We start from the raw sequence: 19,205 nt of genomic DNA, 5'->3' as shown, positions 1-19,205 counted from the left end.
CATAGACAACCTCTGTACATACTCACCTGTAACCAAAGTATCTCATAGACAACATATGTGCACACTCACCTGTAGCCAGCGTATCTCATATACAACATACGTACACACTCACCTGTAACCAGAGTATCTCATAGACAACATACATACACACTCACCTTTAACCAGAGTATTTCATAGACAACATATGTGCACACTCACCTGTATCCAGCGTATTTCATAGACGACATTCGTACACACTCACCTGTAACCAGAGTATTTAATAGACAACATCTGTACCCACTCACCTGTAACCAGCGTATCTCATAGACAACATATGTACACACTCACCTGTAACCAGAGTATCTCATAGACAACATACATACACACTCACCTTTAACCAGAGTATTTCATAGACAACATATGTACACACTCACCTGTAACCAGAGTATCTCATAGACAACATACATGTGCACTCACCTGTAACCAGCGTATCTCAGACAATATATGTGCACACTTACCTATAACCAGTGTATCTCATAAACAATATATGTGCACACACAGCTGTAACCAGCGTATCTCATAGACATTGGACAATATATGTGCACACTCATCAGTAACCAAAGTATCTCATTGACAACTTACATACACACTCACCTTTAACCAGAGTATCTCATAGACAACATATGTACACACTCACCTGTAACCAGAGTATCTCATAGACAACATACATACACACTCACCTTTAACCAGAGTATTTCATAGACAACATATGTACACACTCACCTTTAACCAGAGTATCTCATAGACAACATACGTACACACTCACCTGTAACCAGAGTATCTCATAGACAACATACATACACACTCACCTTTAACCAGAGTATTTCATAGACAACATATGTACACACTCACCTGTAACCAGAGTATCTCATAGACAACATACATGTGCACTCACCTGTAACCAGCGTATCTCAGACAATATATGTGCACACTCACCTATAACCAGAATATCTCATAAACAATATATGTGCACACACAGCTGTAACCAGCGTATCTCATAAACAATATATGTGCACACACAGCTGTAACCAGCGTATCTCATAGACAACATACATGTGCACTCACCTGTAACCAGTGTATCTCAGACAATATATGTGCACACTCACCTATAACCAGCATATCTCATAAACAATATATGTGCACACACAGCTGTAACCAGCGTATCTCATAAACAATATATGTGCACACACAGCTGTAACCAGCGTATCTCATAGACAACATACATGTGCACTCACCTGTAACCAGCGTATCTCATAAACAATATATGTGCACACACAGCTGGAACCAGCGTATCTCATAGACAACATACATGTGCACTCACCTGTAACCAGCGTATCTCATAAACAATATATGTGCACACACAGCTGGAACCAGCGTATCTCATAGACAACATATGTACACACACACCTATAATCAGAGTATCTCACATAATGTATAAGTTTGGGGATAGCGCTGATAAGCTATTGAAGGACCCCTCGGGGACCCACTTTGGATAAGCAATAGCCGGATGTGTAAATAGTATTATAGACAAAACTTAGTATAGACAGTTAATAGGTGTATTCTCAAAGTGTAAATATTATTTAAATATACACAATAGTGGTCTTAGGAAAATAAAAGCATATACCCAGGTTCTATAAAATATGTACAAAGTTTATATATATATATATATATATATATATATATATATATATATATATATATATACACTCTTACGAAAACTAATCATAAAAATAAGATTAAAAAAAATATATGTATATACAGTATATATCCGGATATAATAAAATCAAATCAAATGTCCTTGTAAAGGGTTAGGATTAAAGGGCCACTAAACCCAAAATCTTTCTTTCATGATTCAGATAGAGAATAGAAATTTAAACAACATTACAATTTACTTCTATTATTTATTTTGCTAAATTTTTTAGATATCCTTAGTTGAAGAAAAAGCAATGCACATGGTGAGCCAATCACACGAGGCTTCTATGTGCAGCAACCAATCAGCAGCTCCTGAGCATATCTAGATATGCTTTTCAGCAAAGAATATCAAGAGAATAAAACAAATTAGATAATATAAGTAAATTAGAAAGATGTTTAAAATTGCATTCTCTTTCTAAATCATGAAAGAAAAAGTGTGGGTGTCATGTCCCTTTAAGCTTATAGTATTTTTTTGATTGCTGGTGGAATGGTGACAGTATTGCATAGGTAAATAAGATCACAGAATTACATATGAAAAAATATATTAGTTACACATAAAAACTATTTGTGCGGCACTAAGTGGTATATAAAGAGAAAAATATATATATAATATATATAGCCAAACATTTGGAAAAAAGGAGAGAAAAAAGAAAAAAAAAAAAGGAAAAAAATGTCAAAAAATATCAAAAAATGTCAATGATAAAGTACTGTATAGTTCGTCAAATGATCCAAGTGTTAATAATTATGTCCAAATAATTATGTCCAAATCCCAATCAGAAGAATGTAGAAGTTTAGTGCAGAAAATAAATACACAGGTAAATCCAGAGACCAGTAATGTGATGTCTCTTTAAATTTCAAGCACATGTGCTAGTGAGTAATGCTGCAGTTGTCAGTCATTAATTAGTAACGTTAAATAAAGTGACTTAGTGAGAAACCTCCGGTCTGTCATGTGAATGATAGTTCAAATTTACCTTATGGTCTCTGCTTGTTAGCAATATCCTTAGGTTATATGGAATCTCGTAGTTAGGGAATAGCTGTTGTCTTAACTAGACCTGATAAAAGTTGCTCTATGGTTCCATAGAGTTGAAGAACAGTCAATATAGACTTGTTGACTTCTTTTGAGTGAGTGTATTTTCTCCTCTCATGAAATGGGTTTCTTACCGGGAGTGATTTTCAAAACCGGCTTCTTCCTCTAGCTGCTAGCCGATTTGACTGAATGCAAATCAGGGTCCACTTCTACGCGTTTCAGCTACGTGAGCCTTTGTCAAGAGCCAGCGTATCTCACAGACAATATATTTGCGCACTCATCAGTAACCAAAGTATCTCATATACAACTTACATGCACATCACCTTTAACCAGCGTATCTCATAAACAACATATGTACACACTCACCTGTAACCAGAGTATCTCATAGACGATATACGTACACACTCACCTGTAACCAGAGTATTTCATAGACAACATATGTACACACTCACCTGTAACCAGCATATCTCATAGACAACATATGTACACACTCACCTGTAACCAGAGTATCTCATAGACAATATACGTACACACTCACCTGTAACCAGCATATCTCATAGACAACATATGTACACACTCACCTGTAACCAGCATATCTCAAAGACAACATATGTACACACTCATCTGTAACCAGCATATCTCAAAGACAACATATGTACACACATACCTGTAACCAGCATATCTCAAAGACAACATATGTACACACTCACCTGTAATCAGCGTCTCACAGACAACATATGTACACACTCACCTGTAACCGGAGTATCTCATAGACGATATACGTACACACTCACCTGTAACCAGCATATCTCATAGACAACATATGTACACACTCACCTGTAACCAGCATATCTCATAGACAACATATGTACACACTCACCTGTAACCAGAGTATCTCATAGACAATATACGTACACACTCACCTGTAACCAGAGTATCTCATTGACAACATACGTACACACTCACCTGTAACCAGTTTATCTCATGGACAACATACGTGCAGTAACCTGTAATCTGTGTATCTCATAGACAACTTATGTACACATACTCACCTGTAACCCAAGTATCATAGACACTACATATGAGAAGACCCACCAGTAACCAGAGTATCACATGGACAACATACACTGGTTACAGGTAAGTGTGTATGTATCTCATAGGCAACAATATATGTGCGCACTCAACTGTAACCAGCGCAAATCAGACAACATACGTGCACACTCACCTGTATCCAGTTAATATCATTGACAACATATGTAAACACTCACCTGTAACCAGCGTATCTCATAGACAACATACACTGGTTACAGGTGAGTGTGTACGTATGTTGTCTATGAGAAAACAAAATACGTACACACTCATCTATAACTAGTGTAGTATCTCATAGCTAACATACATGCACACTCACCTGTAACCATTGTATCTCAGAGAACATACATGCACACTCACCCGTAACCTGCATCTCTCAGACACAATATACGTCCATACCCACTTGTAACCCACACCCCTCAAGCACAACATATGTGCACACTCACCTGTAACCTGTATCTCTCAGACACAATATACATGCATACTCACTTGTAACCCACACTCCTCAAGCACAACATATATGCACACTCACCTGTAACCTGTATCTCTCAGACACAATATACGTGCATACTCACTTGTAACCCACACCCCTCAAGCGAAACATATATGCACACTCACCGGTACCCTGTATCTCTCAGACACAATATATGTGTATACTCACTTGTAACCCACACCGCTCAAGCACAACATATGTGCACACTCACCTGTAACCCACACCCCTCAAGCACAACATATGTGCACACTCACCTGTAACCTGTATCTCTCAGACACAAGATACGTGCATACTCACTTGTAACCCACACCGCTCAAGCACAACATATATGCACACTAACCTGTAACCTGTATCTCTCAGACACAACATATGTGCATACTCAATTGTAACCCAAACCCCTCAGGCACAACATATGTGCACAATCACCTGTAACCTAGATCTCTCAGACACAATATACTAGGGATGCACCGAAATTTCGGCCGCAGAAAGTTTCGGCCGAAAATAGCATTTTTTGTTATTTCGGTTTTCGTTTTTTTTGCCTTTTATTTTCGGCAAAATTATTGTGTAGCATATTTTAAATTTGATGCCAGCCTAGAGCTGCTGTTTGAGTTCATTACTTGACTTACTGTTTTGCATATAATAATAGTTTTCTAGGACTATATTTTATTTTGATAATTGGTAACAAAACAAAAATGGTTAAATCTGATTCTGTTACACAGAACTAAATAAAGAATAATACTAGCGATGCACCAAAATTCGGGCCTGCCGAAAATGTGCAATTCCAATTTCGGCCCAAAGAGGACAAAAATGGCTAAAAATGTACAGCCCCCCCTGTTCTATTGAGTTACATGTCTATCCTTAGCATAAGGTGAGCAGCACAGCACTGGCATGGTACACAGAGCACACACATAAGTACCATTACATGATGATATTTGAAACCAGCAGAGAAGGAAACCAAAGTTCTGAATAGTGAATACAAATATCAAAGGATGATAAGTAACATGTTTATAAACAATTGATATTATCAGACACAGCCCTAAGCACACATAGTGAATATCTTTAAGCCTTATATACAGTGCTCATACATCAGCCTCATGTGCGTAGACATTCTATTCGCCTGAGGCAAATATGCGTGCACACTTTATAAGCATAAGCCCCAAGCTCGCACACAGTTGGTACAAATTAGCACCCACCAGACAGTGTATACAAAAAAGCACAGTAATTTTCTATAACCACCTTGCACGTAAGGTTGTAGCTAAGTCCAGTGGTCCTGGTGATAGGTGACAGGCAGACTCCATTTGGGGCTCCGGACATATAATCCGACGGGTCAGTGTGAGACCCGAACCAGGAACTAGGCGGAGATACGATGAGAGACGATCAGGTGCAGCCACGCTCATCGCATGGATAACTACACCCAAAAGCAAAACACATGTCCACCTCGTATTGTTGTCTGGCTATAACCACGCTCTCCCTTATAGAGCTCCAGTTTCAGTGCAGATCACGCCCTACTGTACAAGTGACCATGTCCATTTGTTGGATCTTTCCCGCCTACAAGCTCTCTCAGCTACACACACACTGTAGTTAAAAAAGAAAAAAACCATTTCGGTTTCATTTCGGTTTTCGGCCAGGATCATCCTGAATTTTCGGTATCGGTTTCGGTCCAGAATTTTCATTTCGGTGCATCCCTACAATATACGTGCATACTCAGTTATAACCCACACCACTCAAGCACAACATATGTGCACACTCACCTGTAACCTGTATCTCTCAGACACAATATACGTGCATACTCACTTGTAACCCACACCCCTCAAGCACAACATATATGCACACTCACCTGTAACCTGTATCTCTTAGACACAATATACGTGCATACTCACTTGTAACCCACACCGCTCAAGCACAACATATGTGCACACTCACCTGTAACTTCTATCTCTTAAGACACAATATACGTGCATACTCACTTGTAACCCCTCACTTGTAACCCACACCCCTCAAGCACAACATATATGCACACTCACCTGTAACCTGTAACTCTCAGACACAATATATGTGCATACTCACTTGTAACCAACACAGCTCAAGCACAACATATGTGCACACTCAGCTGTAACCCACACCCCTCAAACACAACATACATGCACACTCACCTGTAACCTGCATCTCTCAGACACAAGATACGTGCATACTCACTTGTAACCCACACCCCTCAAGCACAACATATGTGCACACTCACCTGTAACCTGTATCTCTCAGACACAATATACGTGCACACTCACCTGTAACCTGCATCTCTCAGACACAATATACGTGCATACTCACTTGTAACCCACACCGCTCAATCACAACATATTTGTACACTCACCTGTAACCTGTATCTCTCAGACACAAGATACGTGCATACTCACTTGTAACCCACACCCCTCAAGCACAACATATATGCACACTCACCTGTAACCTGTATCACTCAGACACAATATACGTACATACTCACTTGTAACCCACACCGCTCAAGCACAACATATGTGCACACTCACCTGTAACCTGCATCTCTCAGACACAATATACATGCATACTCACCTGTAACCTGCATCTCTCAGACACAATATACATGCATACTCACCTGTAACCTGCATCTCTCAGACACAATATACATGCATACTCACCTGTAACCTGCATCTCTCAGACACAATATACGTGCATACTCACTTGTAACCCACAGCGCTCAAGCACAACATATGTGCACACTCACCTGTAACCTGTATCTCTCAGATACAATATACGTGCACACTCACCTGTAACCTGCATCTCTCAGACACAATATACGTGCATACTCACTTGTAACCCACACCGCTCAAGCACAACATATGTGCACACTCACCTGTAACCTGTATCTCTCAGACACAATATATGTGCATACTCACTTGTAACCCACACCGCTCAAGCTCCAGTTTCAGTGCAGATCACGCCCTACTGTACAAGTGACCATGTCCATTTGTTGGATCTTTCCCGCCTACAAGCTCTCTCAGCTACACACACACTGTAGTTAAAAAAGAAAAAAAAAATTCGGTTTCGTTTCGGTTTTCGGCCAGGATCATCCTGAATTTTCCGTATCGGTTTCGGTCCAGAATTTTCATTTCGGTGCATCCCTACAATATACGTTCATACTCAGTTGTAACCCACACCGCTCAAGCACAACATATGTGCACACTCACCTGTAACCTGTATCTCTCAGACACAAGATACGTGCATACTCACTTGTAACCCACACCCCTCAAGCACAACATATGTGCACACTCACCTGTAACCTGTATCTCTCAGATACAATATACGTGCACACTCACCTGTAACCTGCATCTCTCAGACACAATATACGTGCATACTCACTTGTAACACACACCCCTCATGCACAACATATGTGCATACTCACTTGTAACCTGTATCTCTCCGACACAATATACATGCATACTCACTTGTAACCCACACCGCTCAAGCAAAACATACATGCACACTCACCAGTAACCTGTATCTCTCAGACACAATATATGTGCATACTCACTTGTAACCCACACCGCTCAAGCACAACATATGTGCACACTCACCTGTAACCCACACCCCTCAAGCACAACTTATGTGCAAACTCACCTGTAACCTGTATCTCTCCAACACAAAATACGTGCATACTCACTTGTAACCCACACCGCTCAAGCACAACATATATGCACACTCACCTGTAACCTGTATCTCTCAGACACAATATACGTGCATACTCAGTTGTAACCCACACCGCTCAGGCACAACATATGTGCACAATCACCTGTAACCCACAACCCTCAAGCACAACATATGTGCACACTCACCTGTAACCTGTATCTCTCAGACACAAAATACGTGCATACTCACTTGTAACCCACACCACTCAAGCACAACATATATGCACACTCAACTGTAACCTGTATCTCTCAGACACAACATATGTGCATACTCAATTGTAACCCACACCCCTCAGGCACAACATATGTGCACAATCACCTGTAACCTGTATCTCTCAGACACAATATGCGTGCATACTCAGTTGTAACCCACACCGCTCAAGCACAACATTTGTGCACACTCACCTGTAACCTGTATCTCTCAGGCACAATATACGTGCATACTCACTTGTAACCCACAACCCTCAAGCACAACATATGTGCACACTCACCTGTAACCTGTATCTCTCAGACACAATATATGTGCATACTCACTTGTAACCCACAACCCTCAAGCACAACATATGTGCACACTCACCTGTAACCTGTATCTCTCAGGCACAATATACGTGCATACTCACTTGTAACCCACAACCCTCAAGCACAACATATGTGCACACTCACCTGTAACCTGTATCTCTCAGACACAATATACTTGCATACTCACTTGTAACCACACCCCTCAAGCACTACATATATGCACACTCACCTGTGACCTGTATCTCTCAGACACAATATACGTGCATACTCACTTGTAACCCACAACGCTCAAGCACAACATATGTGCACACTCACCTGTAACCTGTATCTCTAGGACAAAATATACGTGCATACTCACTTGTAACCCACACCCCTCAAGCACAACATATATGCACACTCACCTGTAACCTGTATCTCTCAGACACAATATATGTGCATACTCACTTGTAACCAACACAGCTCAAGCACAACATATGTGCACACTCAGCTGTAACCCACACCCCTCAAACACAACATACATGCACACTCCCCTGTAACCTGCATCTCTCAGACACAAGATACAAGCATACTCACTTGTAACCCACACCCCTCAAGCACAACATATGTGCACACTCACCTGTAACCTGTATCTCTCAGACACAATATACGTGCACACTCACCTGTAACCTGCATCTCTCAGACACAATATACGTGCATACTCACTTGTAACCTACACCGCTCAAGCACAACATATGTGCACACTCACCTGTAACCTGTATCTCTCAGACACAATATACGTGCACACTCACCTGTAACCTGCATCTCTCAGACACAATATACGTGCATACTCACTTGTAACCCACACCGCTCAAGCACAACATATTTGTACACTCACCTGTAACCTGTATCTCTCAGACACAAGATACGTGCATACTCACTTGTAACCCACACCCCTCAAGCACAACATATATGCACACTCACCTGTAACCTGTATCTCTCAGACACAATATACATGCATACTCACTTGTAACCCACACCGCTCAAGCACAACATATGTGCACACTCACCTGTAACCCACACCCCTCAAGCACAACATATATGCACACTCACCTGTAACCTGTATCTCTCAGACACAATATACGTGCATACTCACTTGTAACCCACACCGCTCAAGCACAACATATGTGCACACTCACCTGTAACCTGCATCTCTCAGACACAATATACATGCATACTCACCTGTAACCTGCATCTCTCAGACACAATATACGTGCATACTCACTTGTAACCCACAGCGCTCAAGCACAACATATGTGCACACTCACCTGTAACCTGTATCTCTCAGATACAATATACGTGCACACTCACCTGTAACCTGCATCTCTCAGACACAATATACGTGCATACTCACTTGTAACCCACACCGCTCAAGCACAACATATGTGCACACTCACCTGTAACCTGTATCTCTCAGACACAAGATACGTGCATACTCACTTGTAACACACACCCCTCATGCACAACATATGTGCATACTTACTTGTAACCTGTATCTCTCCGACACAATATACATGCATACTCACTTGTAACCCACACCGCTCAAGCACAACATATGTGCACACTCACCTGTAACCCACACCCCTCAAGCACAACTTATGTGCACACTCACCTGTAACCTGTATCTCTCCAACACAAAATACGTGCATACTCACTTGTAACCCACACCGCTCAAGCACAACATATATGCACACTCACCTGTAACCTGTATCTCTCAGACACAATATACGTGCATACTCAGTTGTAACCCACACCGCTCAGGCACAACATATGTGCACAATCACCTGTAACCCACAACCCTCAAGCACAACATATGTGCACACTCACCTGTAACCTGTATCTCTCAGACAAAAAATACGTGCATACTCACTTGTAACCCACACCACTCAAGCACAACATATATGCACACTCACCTGTAACCTGTATCTCTCAGACACAACATATGTGCATACTCAATTGTAACCCACACCCCTCAGGCACAACATATGTGCACAATCACCTGTAACCTGTATCTCTCAGACATAATATGCGTGCATACTCAGTTGTAACCCACACCGCTCAAGCACAACATATGTGCACACTCACCTGTAACCTGTATCTCTTAGACACAATATACGTGCATACTCACTTGTAACCCACACTGCTCAAGCACAACATATGTGCACACTCACCTGTAACCTGTATCTCTCAGACACAATATGCGTGCATACTCACTTGTAACCACACCCCTCAAGCACTACATATATGCACACTCACCTGTGACCTGTATCTCTCAGATACAATATACGTGCATACTCACTTGTAACCCACACCGCTCAAGCACAACATATGTGCACACTCACCTGTAACCTGTATCTCTAGGACAAAATATACGTGCATACTCACTTGTAACCCACACCCCTCAAGCACAACATATATGCACACTCACCTGTAACCTGTATCTCTCAGACACAATATATGTGCATACTCACTTGTAACCAACACAGCTCAAGCACAACATATGTGCACACTCACCTGTAACCCACACCCCTCAAGCACAACATACATGCACACTCACCTGTAACCTGCATCTCTCAGAGACAAGATACGTGCATACTCACTTGTAACACACACCCCTCAAGCACAACATATGTGCATACTCACTTGTAACCTGTATCTCTCCGACACAATATACATGCATACTCACTTGTAACCCACACCCCGCAAGCACAACATATGTGCACACTCACCTGTAACCTGTATCTCTCAGACACAATATACGTGCATACTCACTTGTAACCCACACCCCTCAAGCACAACATATATGCACACTCACCTGTAACCTGTATCTCTTAGACACAATATACGTGCATACTCACTTGTAACCAACACCGCTCAAGCACAACATATGTGCACACTCACCTGTAACCTGTATCTCTCAGACACAATATACGTGCATACTCACTTGTAACCCACACCCCTCAAGCACTACATATATGCACTCACCTGTAACCTGTATCTCTCAGACACAATATACGTGCATACTCACTTGTAACCCACACCGCTCAAGCACAACATATGTGCACACTCACCTGTAACCTGTATCTCTCAGACATAATATATGTGCATACTCACTTGTAACCAACACAGCTCAAGCACAACATATGTGCACACTCACCTGTAACCCACACCCCTCAAGCACAACATACATGCACACTCACCTGTAACCTGCATCTCTCAGAGACAAGATACGTGCATACTCACTTGTAACCCACACCCCTCAAGCACAACATATGTGCACACTCAAATGTAACCTGTATCTCTCAGACACAATATACGTGCACACTCACCTGTAACCTGCATCTCTCAGACACAATATACGTGCATACTCACTTGTAACCCACACCGCTCAAGCACAACATATTTGCACACTCACCTGTAACCTGTATCTCTCAGACACAATATACGTGCATACTCACTTGTAACCCACAGCACTCAAGCACAACATATGTGCACACTCACCTGTAACCTGTATCTCTCACACACAATATACGTGCACACTCACCTGTAACCTGCATCTCTCAGACACAATATACGTGCACACTCACTTGTAACCTGTATCTCTCAGACACAATATACGTGCACACTCACCTGTAACCTGTATCTCTCAGACACAATATACGTGCATACTCACTTGTAACCCACACCCCTCAAGCACAATATATATGCACACTCACCTGTAACCTGTATCTCTTAGACACAATATACGTGCATACTCACTTGTAACCCACACCGCTCAAGCACAACATATGTGCACACTCACCTGTAACCTGTATCTCTCAGACACAATATATGTGCACTCACCTGTAACCCACACCGCTCAAGCAAAACATATGTGCACACTCACCAGTAACCTGTATCTCTCCGACACAATATACATGCACACTCACCTGTAACCTGTATCTCTTAGACACAATATACGTGCATACTCACTTGTAACCCACACCGCTCAAGCACAACATATGTGCACACGCACCTGTAACCCACACCCCTTAAGCACAACATACATGCACACTCACCTGTAACCTGTATCTCTCCGACACAATATACATGCATACTCACTTGTAACCCACATCGCTCAAGCACAACATACATGCACACTCACCAGTAACCTGTATCTCTCCGACACAATATACATGCACACTCACCTGTAACCTGTATCTCTCCGACACAATATACATGCATACTCACTTGTAACCCACACCGCTCAAGCAAAACATATGTGCACACTCACCAGTAACCTGTATCTCTCCGACACAATATACATGCACACTCACCTGTAACCTGTATCTCTCCGACACAATATACATGCATACTCACTTGTAACCCACACTGCTGAAGCACAACATATGTGCACACTCACCTGTAACCTGTATCTCTCAGACACAACATATGTGCATACTCACTTGTAACCCACACCCCTCAAGCACAACATATGTGCATACTCACTTGTAACCTGTATCTCTCCGACACAATATACGTGCACACTCACCTGTAACCTGTATTTCTCCGACACAATATACATGTATACTCACTTGTAACCCACACCGCTGAAGCACAACATATGTGCACACTCACCTGTAACCTGTATCTCTCAGACACAACATATGTGCATACTCACTTGTAACCCACACCCCTCAAGCACAACATATGTGCATACTCACTTGTAACCTGTATCTCTCCGACACAATATACATGCATACTCACTTGTAACCCACACCCCTCAAGCACAACATATGTGCATACTCACTTGTAACCTGTATCTCTCCGACACAATATACATGCATACTCACTTGTAAACCACACCGCTCAAGCAAAACATATGTGCACACTCACCAGTAACCTGTATCTCTCCGACACAATATACATGCACACTCACCTGTAACCTGTATCTCTCCGACACAATATACATGCATACTCACTTGTAACCCACACCGCTGAAGCACAACATATGTGCACACTCACCTGTAACCTGTATCTCTGACACAACATATGTGCACACTCACCTGTAACCTGTATCTCTCAGACACAATATACGTGCATACTCACTTGTAACCCACACCACTCAAGCACAACATATTTGCACACTCACCTGTAACCTGTATCTCTCAGACACAATATATGTGCATACTCACTTGTAAACCGCACCCCTCAGGCACACCATATCTGCACACTCACCTGTAACTTGTATCTCTCAGACACAATATACGTGCATACTCACTTGTAACCCTCACTCCTCAAGCACAACATACGTGCACACTCACCTGTAACCTGTATCTCTCAGACACAATATACGTGCATACTCACTTGTAACCCACACCGCTCAAGCACAACATATGTGCACACTCACCTGTAACCTGCATCTCTCAGACACAATATACGTGCATACTCACTTGTAACCCACACCCCTCAAGCACAAAATACATGCACACTCACCTGTAACCTGCATCTCTCAGACACAATATACGTGCATACTCACTTGTAACCCACACCCCTCAAGCACAAAATACATGCATACTCACCTGTAACCTATATCTCTCAGACACAACATATGTGCATACTCAGTTGTAACCCACGCCGCTCAAGCACAACATATGTGCACACTCACCTGTAACCTGTATCTCTCAGACACAATATACGTGCATACTCAGTTGTAACCCACGCCGCTCAGGCACAACATACTTGCACACTCACCTGCAACCTATATCTCTCAGACACAAGATACGTGCATACTTATTCGTAACCCACACCCCTCAAGCACAACATACATGCACACTCACCTGCAACCTATATCTCTCAGACACAACATATGTGCATACTCAGTTGTAACCCACACCCCTCAGGCACAACATATGTGCACACTCACCTGTAACCTATATCTCTCAGACACAATATACGTGCATACTCACTTGTCTCCAACACCCCTCAAGCACAACATATGTGAACACTCACCTGTAACCTGTATCTCTCAGACACAATATACGTGCATACTCACTTGTAACCCACACCGCTCAAGCACAACATATGTGCACACTCACCTGTAACCTGTATCTCTCAGACACAATATACGTGCATACTCAGTTGTCACCCACACCCCTCAGGCACAACATACATGCACACTCACCTGTAACCTGTATCTCTCAGACACAATATATGTGCATCCTCACTTGCAACCCACACCCCTCAGGCAAAACATACATGCACACTAACCGGTTACCTGTATCTCTCAGACACAATATACGTGCATACTCAGTTGTAACCCACACCGCTCAAGCACAACATATGTGCACACTCACCTGTAACCTGTATCTCTCAGACACAAGATACGTGCATGCTCACTTGTAACCCACACCCCTCAAGCACAACATATCTGCACACTAACCTGTAACCTGTATATCTCAGACACAAAATACGTGCATACTCCAATTGTAACGTACACCCCTCAGGCACAACATACATGCACACTCACCGGTAACCTGTATCTCTCAGACACAACATATGTGCATACTCACTTGTAACCCACACCGCTCAAGCACAACATACATGCACACTCACCAGTAACCTGTATCTCTCAGACACAATATACGTGCATACTCAGTTGTCACCCACACCCCTCAAGCACAACATATGTGCACACTCACCTGTAACCTGTATCTCTCAGACACAATATACGTGCATACTCAATTGTAACCCACACCCCTCAAGCACAACATATATGCACACTCACCTGTAACCTGTATCTCTCAGACACAATATACGTGCATACTCACTTGTAACCCACACCCCTCAAGCACAACATATATGCACACTCACCTGTAACCTGTATCTCTCAGACACAATATACGTGCATACTCACTTGTAACCCACACTCCTCAAGCACAACATATATGCACACTCACCTGTAACCTGTATCTCTCAGACACAATATACGTGCACACTCACATGTAACCCACATCGCTCAAGCACAACATATATGCACACTCACCTGTGACCTGTATCTCTCAGACACAATATACGTGCATACTCACTTGTAACCACACCCCTCAAGCACAACATATATGCACACTCACCTGTAACCTGTATCTCTCAGACACAATATACGTGCATACTCACTTGTAACCCACACCGCTCAAGCACAACATATGTGCACTCACCTGTAACCTGTATCTCTCAGACACAATATACGTGCATACTCACTTGTAACCCACACCGCTCAAGCACAACATATGTGCACACTAACCTGTAACCTGTATCTCTCAGACACAATATACGTGCATACTCACTTGTAACCCACACCGCTCAAGCACAACATATGTGCACACTCACCTGTAACCTGTATCTCTCAGACACAATATACGTGCATACTCAGTTGTCACCCACACCCCTCAGGCACAACATACATGCACACTCACCTGTAACCTGTATCTCTCAGACACAATATATGTGCATCCTCACTTGCAACCCACACCCCTCAGGCAAAACATACATGCACACTAACCGGTTACCTGTATCTCTCAGACACAATATACGTGCATACTCAGTTGTAACCCACACCGCTCAAGCACAACATATGTGCACACTCACCTGTAACCTGTATCTCTCAGACACAAGATACGTGCATGCTCACTTGTAACCCACACCCCTCAAGCACAACATATCTGCACACTAACCTGTAACCTGTATATCTCAGACACAAAATACGTGCATACTCCAATTGTAACGTACACCCCTCAGGCACAACATACATGCACACTCACCGGTAACCTGTATCTCTCAGACACAACATATGTGCATACTCACTTGTAACCCACACCGCTCAAGCACAACATACATGCACACTCACCAGTAACCTGTTGTTGGTACAGCAGTTGATGGCGGAAGCGGACAAGGATATACGAGAGACTCGAGCCCACGAACTCAACCTAGCGAACGCACACCGCAATGCTGAAGCCCCGCAGGTAATCATCCCTGTCGAAAATGCTGGGAGGCCCAAGATACCCTATGCGGCATTTCGACCCTTCCTAGAGAGCGAGACAGGGATTGATGAATATTTGGCGGACTTCGAAAGGCAATGTGCCCTGCACCAGATTCCCAACAGGGAGTGGCCCACGATATTGTCTGGGAAACTATCCGGGCGAGCCCTGGAAGCCTTTCGTACTCTGGGTGCTGAGGAAGTGACACAGTATGAGCTAGTTAAGGAGACACTGTTGCGACGGTACGCAGTAACTCCGGACGCGTATCGCCGACAGTTTCGGGGCACGAAAAAGAAGCCTAACGATACCCATATGGAATGGGCGCACCGAATGCGGAGAGCGGCAAATCACTGGATGAGCGGAAGTAAAGCGGTGACTGGTGAGGAAATTTTACAATTGTTTCTCTTAGAACATTTTTATAATGGCATGGAACAGCAAGGGAAGGAATGGCTGCGAGACAGGCGACCTTCTACCTTAGAAGAAGCAGCCAAATTGGCCGATGAACATTATGACTCCCGTCTTCACGAACCCAGAGAGGTTTACCGTGCACCCCCTCGTGCTGAATTCCGAGCCCCGGTGCCCGCAGGGCCCGCCCGACACTCAGGACCACCCAATAACAGCTCTGAGCGTCCCAGACCGACTTGCCACCGATGCAAGCAACCAGGGCATTTCATGGCTAGCTGCCCCCTTAATACGCACCAGACACCCAGGAATTACAATTACCCCTCTGGGGCATATCGTCCGGCCCGGACCCTCTGTGTTAACCAAGAGGCCCCTATGGAGGAATATTTGGGGCCGCTTCACGAGGCGGACCCTGTATATGCTGCCTCAGATAACCGCCAGCACCATCGGCAGAAGGTATGGCTCGAGGGGCGATCTACCGAGGGATTGAGAGACACAGGGGCTACTATCACGCTGGTACAGAGTCATTTGGTGCCGGAGCACAAGCGATCTGGACAGACTGTGGCCGTTAGAGTGGCGGGGGGGGATGTGTACAAAATTCCAACAGCTAAAGTGCATCTTGATTGGGGAGCGGGAAAGGGGGCTGTGAACGTGGGCATAATGGATAATTTACCTGCCGAAGTACTACTGGGCAATGATTTGGGCCCCATGACTTCTGCCTATGCTCCAGTATGCAACAACGAGGCGGACCCAGTGACTACACGGGCCCAAGCCCGGACGGAGCGAGAACTCTCACCAGTGCGGGAGACACAGGTAAGACCTACCCCGACATTGCCTGACATGTTAGGCCCCATACCCTGGGACACCCCAGATGCTTTCGAGACAGAGTCTAAGACTGACCCGACCTTACAAAAGTACCGGGAACGAGCAGAGACCGGAGGGGGCGGGGCAGATAATGAAACATTCTTATGGGAAAAAGGGAAACTATACCGCTGGACAGAGAAAAGGGGACAGCGTAGGCGACAGCTGGTAGTGCCCCACAAATACCGTCAAGAAATCCTCAAGATAGGCCATGACATCCCCTTAGCAGGCCACCTAGCTGTAACCCGTACCCTACACCGCATTACTCACACGTTCTTTTGGCCAGGGGTACACGCCGACGTTAGAACTTACTGTAACACCTGCGATGTGTGTCAACGAGTAGGAAGGCGAGGCGATCACCCTAAAGCCCATCTAGTAAATATGCCCATTGTAGAGGAACCCTTCAGCCGGGTTGCTATTGACCTAGTGGGACCACTGGCTACCCCTAGTCCCCCGGTAAGCGCTACATTCTTACCGTAGTGGACTACGCTACCAGGTACCCAGAGGCTGTCGCCCTATCCAACATACAAGCGGATACGGTAGCGAATGCACTAGTACAGGTGTTCTCCCGGGTAGGATTTCCAAAAGAAATCCTATCCGACCGAGGCACCCAATTTACGGCTGAATTGACCCAACAACTCTGGCAGGTTTGCAAAATTAAGTCCCTCCTGAGCTCCCCATACCACCCCCAGACGAACGGGCTGTGTGAGAGGTTCAATGGGACCCTCAAGCAAATGCTCAAGACGTTCACTCAGGAATACCGAGACTGGGAACGCTTCCTGCCGCACCTCCTTTTTGCTTATCGGGAGGTGCCCCAGGAAACGACAGGGTTCTCTCCCTTCGAGTTGCTCTACGGAAGAAAGGTACGGGGACCCCTAAACCTGATCCGGGAGCACTGGGAGGGAGAGATGGAGACTGACGGTGTCCCCATTGTGCCATACGTGCTGGAACTCAGGGACCGAATGGAGCAATTAGCCAAATCCGTGCGGGCTAATCTCCAGTCGGCCCAGAGAAGACAGAAAGTATGGTACGATCGGGGGGCCCGAAAGAGAATCTTTACCATAGGACAAAAGGTGTTAGTACTTAAGCCGGTGAAGACAGACAAATTGCAGGCGTCCTGGCAGGGCCCCTACCAGATCGTAGAGAAAAGGGGAGACACCACTTATGTGATAGCTAGCTGCCACGACAACAATCTTAGAAAGACATTCCATGTAAACATGCTCAAGGAATATTTTGAGCGACCAGAGAACGTGACGGCCGTATGTTGTTCCCCTCAGGAAGGCCCCGACAGTCTACCCATTCCAGACCTATTAGAAAAG

General features: G+C 44.0%; 1 protein-coding gene across 1 annotated transcript in view; it reads right to left on the bottom strand.

The window, feature by feature from the left end:
- The window catches only part of LOC128658031 (uncharacterized), a 72,806-nt gene that overhangs the window by 26,148 nt on the left and 27,453 nt on the right, over positions 1–19,205 (bottom strand). The gene's annotated exons all lie outside the window — the stretch shown is intronic.

This window comes from Bombina bombina, chromosome 4 (genome assembly GCF_027579735.1).
Source record: "Bombina bombina isolate aBomBom1 chromosome 4, aBomBom1.pri, whole genome shotgun sequence".
Lineage (NCBI taxonomy): Eukaryota > Metazoa > Chordata > Amphibia > Anura > Bombinatoridae > Bombina > Bombina bombina.
This window is presented reverse-complemented; position numbering and strand designations above follow the sequence as displayed.